The sequence below is a fragment of the Salvelinus sp. IW2-2015 genome, unplaced genomic scaffold (assembly GCF_002910315.2).
Source record: "Salvelinus sp. IW2-2015 unplaced genomic scaffold, ASM291031v2 Un_scaffold4537, whole genome shotgun sequence".
Lineage (NCBI taxonomy): Eukaryota > Metazoa > Chordata > Actinopteri > Salmoniformes > Salmonidae > Salvelinus > Salvelinus sp. IW2-2015.
In genome coordinates this window covers 26,671-31,816 of record NW_019945807.1, presented here as the reverse complement: position 1 = coordinate 31,816, position 5,146 = coordinate 26,671, and positions in this window count along the sequence as shown.

Sequence of the window (5,146 nt, the reverse complement as noted above, 5' to 3'; positions counted from 1 at the left end):
TAGGTATTTGTAGTTGTCCACATATTCTAAGTCAGAACCGTCCAGAGTAGTGATGCTAGTCGGGCGGGCAGCGATCGGTTGAAAAGCATGCATTTAGTTTTACTTGCATTTAAGAGCAGTTGGAGGCCATGGAAGGAGTGTTGTATGGCATTGAAGCTCGTTTGGAGGTTAGTTAATTAACACAGTGTCCAAAGAAGGGCCAGAAGTATACAGAATGGTGTCGTCTGCGTAGATGTGGATCAAAGAATCACCAGCAGCAAGAGCGACATCATATATATACACAGAGAAAAGAGTCGGTCCGAGAATTGAACCTTGTGGTACCCCCATAGAGACTGCCAGAGGTCCGGACAACAGGCCCTCCGATTTGACACACTGAACTCTGTCTGAGAAGTAGTTGGTGAACCAGGCGAGGTAGTCATTTGAGAAACCAAAGCTATTGAGTCTGCCGATAAGAATGCGGTGATTGACAGAGTCGAAAGCCTTGGTCAGGTCGATGAAGACGGCTGCACAGTACTGTCTTTTCTCGATGGCGGTTATGATATCGTTTAGGACCTTGAGCGTGGCTGAGGTGCACCCGTGACCAGCTCGGAAACCGGATTGCATAGTGGAGAAGGTACAGTGGGATTCAAAATGATCGGTGATCTGTTTGTTGACTTGGCTTTCGAAGACTTTAGAAAAGCAGGGCAGGATGGATATAGGTCTGTAGCAGTTTGGGTTTAGAGTGTCTCCCGCTTTGAAGAGGGGGATGACCGCGGCAGCTTTCCAATCTTTGGGGATCTCAGACGATACGAAAGAGAGGTTGAACATGCTAGTAATAGAGGTTGCAACAATTTCGGCGGAACATTTTAGAAAAAGAGAGGGTCCAGATTGCCTAGCCCGGCTGATTTGTACAGGTCCAGATTTTGCAGCTCTTTCAGAACATCAGCTATCTGGATTTGGGTGAAAGAGAAAATGGGGGAGGCTTGGGCAAGTTGCGGTGGGGGGGTGCAGGGCTGTTGACCGGGGTAGGGGTAGCCAGGTGGAAAGCATGGCAAGCCGTAGAAAAATGCTTAATGAATTTCTCAATTATCAATGGATTGCATTCATCGTAGCTGGGATTTTAACAAGGCTAATCTAAAAACAAAACTCCCTAAATTCTATCAGCATATCGATTGTGCTACCAGGGCTGGTAAAACCTTGGATCATTGTTATACTAACTTCAGCGACGCATATCAGGCCCTCCCCCGCCCTCCTTTCGGAAAAGCTGACCACGACTCCATTTTGTTGCTTCCAGCCTACAAACAGAAACAACAAGCTCCCGCGCTCAGGTCTGTTCAACGCTGGTCCGACCAATCTGATTCCACGCTTCAAGACTGCTTCGATCACGCGGATTGGAATATGTTCCGCATTGCGTCCAACAACAACATTGACGAATATGCTGATTCGGTGAGCGAGTTCATTAGAAAGTGCATTGACGATGTCGTACCCACAGCAACGATTAAAACAATCCCAAACCAGAAACCGTGGATTGACGGCAGCATTCGCGTGAAACTGAAAGCGCGAACCATTGCTCTTTCACCAGTCGTGCGCAAGGTGACCGACAAACCGTCGACCGAATGCAAAAGTGTAGCTATTCTCTCCGAAGGCAATCAAAAGAAGCTAGTCCGCAGTCACAGAGACAAATACGAGTGCAAATTCCATCAGCTCAGACAGAAGAGGTATGTGGCAGGGTCACAGTCAATCACAGATTACAAAAGAAAACCAGCCCGTCGCGGGACCAAGGATGTCTTGCTCCGACGCGCTAAATAACTTTTTGCTCGCTTTCTGAGGACAAATACAGTGCACTCGACAACGGCCGCTTACTCAAACTGCGGGCTCTCCTTCACTGCAGCCGAGGTGAGTAAAACATTTAAACGTGTTAACCCCTCGCAAGGCTGCAGGCCAGACGGCATTCCAGCCGCGTCCTCAGAGCATGCGCAGACCAGCTGGCTGGTGTGTTTCCGGACATATTCAATCAATCCTTATCCCAGTCTGCTGTTCCCACATGCTCCTCAAGAGGGCCACCATTGTTCCTGTTCCATGAAACTAAGGTAACTGAGCTAAACGACTACCGCCCGTAGCACTCACTTCCGCATCAATGAAGTGGCTTTGAGAGACTAGTCAAGGACCATATCCCACCCCACCTCACGGACCCTAGACCCACTCCAATTTGCTTACCGACCCAATAGGTCCACAGACCGGCAATCGCAACCACAACTCGCACACTGCCCTACCCATCTGGACAAGAGGAATACCTATGTGAGAATGCCGTTCATCGACTACAGCTCAGCATTTAAACACCTAGTACCGGCCTCTCCAACACTCCGTCATCAAGCTCGAGACCTGGGTCTCGACCCCCTGCCTCTGTCAACTGGTCCTGGACTTCCTGACGGCCGCCCCCAGTGGTGAGTGGGTAGGTGAAGAACACATCTCCACCCCGCTGATCTCAAACACTGGGGCCCCACCAAGGGTGCGTTCTGAGCCCTCTCCTGTACCTCCCCCTGTTACCCAACGACTGCGTGGCCATGCACGCCTCCAACTCAATCATCAAGTTTGGCGATGACACTACAGTGGTAGGCTTGATTACAACAACGACGAGACGGCCTACAGGGAGGAGGTGAGGGCCCTCGAGTGTGGTGTCAGGAAAATAACCTCACACTCAACGTCAACAAAACAAAGGAGAATGATTGTGGACTTCAGGAAACAGCAGAGGGAGCACCCCTATCCACATCGACGGGTCAGTATGGGAGAAGGTGGAAATTTTTAAGTTCCTCGGTGTACACATCACGGACAAACTAATTGGTCCACCACAACGACAGCGTTGTGAAGAAGGCGCAGCAGCGCCTCTTCAACCTCAGGAGGCTGAAGAAATTCGGCTTGTCACCAAAAGCACTCACAAACTTCTACAGATGCACAATCGAGAGCATCCTGTCGGGCTGTATCACCGCCTGGTACGGCAATGCTCCGCCACAACCGTAAGGCTCTCCAGAGGGGTAGTGAGGTCTGCACAACGCATCACGGGGGCAAACTACCTGCCCTCCACGACATCTACACCACCCGATGTCACAGGTAAGGCCATAAAGATCATCAAGGACAACAACCACCCAAGCCACTGCCTGTCACCCCGCTATCATCCAGTCTCTCCCTCCCTCTCTTTTCCTCCCTCTCCACCAACACTCACCCCCTCCTCTCTCTGTTCTCTCTCTCTTCCTCCCCTCCCCCTGTGCTCAGTCTCTCTCTCTCTCTCTCTCGCTCCCCCGCTCCCCTTACCTCTCTCTCCTCTCTCTTCCCTTGTCCCCCCCTCTCTCCCTCTCTTCAAGGCAGGTCAGTACAGGTGCACTAAAAGCCCAGGCCGAGAGAACTGAAAAACTCAGCTCCTCATCTCACGCATCCAGATTTGTTAAACAGCAAAACATTTGCCGGCCGCTGCAATATTGACTAAAGCTCTTTACTAATGGGAAATTATGTAAAAATGTACCACTAGCCACTTTAAACAATGCCACTTAATATAATGTTTACATACCCTACATTACCCATCTCATATGTATATGTATATACTGTACTCTATATCATCTACTGCATCTTGCCATCTTTATGTAATACATGTATCACTAGCCACTTTAAACTATGCCACTTTATGTTTACATACCCTACATTACTCATCTCATATGTATATACTGTACTCTATTGCCCACTGAAGTTGGATACGATGCTGAACTGCAGTCAAGTCAAGACTCTGGTGAGGATGACGAGAACGCAGATGAGCTTCCCTGAGACGGTTTCTGTCAGTTTGTGAAAACAGTTTCATCAGCTGTCCGGGTCGTTGGTCTCAGACAATCCTGCAGGTGAAGAAGCCGAATGTGGAGGTCCTGGGCTGGCGTGGTTAAACGTGGTCAGTGGTTGTGAAGCCGTTTGGACGTACTGCCAAATTCTCTAAAACGACGTTGGAGGCGGCTTATGGTAGAGAAATTAACATTAAATTATGTGGCAACAGCTCTGATGGACATTCCTGCAGTCAGCATGCCAATTGCACACTCCCTCAAAACTTAGAGACATCTGTGGCATTGTGTTTTGTGACAAAACTGCATATTTTAGAGAGGCCATTTATTGTCCCCAGCACAAGGTGCACCTGTGTAATGATCATGTTGTTTAATCAGCTTCTTGATATGCCACACCTGTAAGGTGGATGGATTATTTTAGCATAGGATAAATGCTCACTAACAGTGATGTAAACAAATTGGTGCACAAAATGTGTGAGAAATAAGCTTTTTTGTGCGTATGGAACATTTCTGGGATATTTTATTTCAGCTCATGATACCAACACTGTTGCGTTTATACATTTGTTCAGTATAGATTACAACATCACTACTCTGAAGGGATTATAACGTTTAAGTCACACCCTCTCCGCGTCCTTCACAGTAATAACTGTACATCGACTAGTTCCCTGACAACGGGATCGGTGAATCACCGTGTAGTGGTTTCTGATTGGTTAATTAAATTCCACTCCCACTCCTTTCTACAGCTTTTTAAACACAGAGCTAAATTTAGGTCCAAGAGTTTTTCCTGACAGTGTATGCTATAACTAGGGCCCGGAGTTCGTAGCAATTGTAGCTATCCTGCATCACATGACCTTTTAGTGACTACAATCTATACAATCTATTAGTGACTTCAATCTATACAGACTCTTCATGTTGACATGAAGAGCCTGGTTCCTCTCTAGGTTTCTTCCTGGGTTCTGGCCTTTCTAGGGAGTTTTTCCTAGCCACCGTGCTTCTACACCTGCCATTGCTTGCTGTTTGGGGGGGGGGTTTAGGCTGGGTTTCTGTACAGCACTTTGAGATATCAGCTGATGTAAGAAGGGGCTATATAAATACATTTGATTTGACATGCCATGAAATTTGGTCTTCAGAGACCAACGGTTAGCCTGAAAACAACCCCACTACATAGACACGGTCTTTTAACACCGTCAGTTGCTACCACACCCTCAGGTAGAGATAGACGTGATGGAAGCCTGTCTTTAGCTCAGAGAACATTACAGTGAGAGACCCACAGATGTGTAGCCTTCAGGTGTGTACATTCTCTTACCATTGTATAGGCAGGGAAGCCCCCCCCCCCCCCATCTCACTCT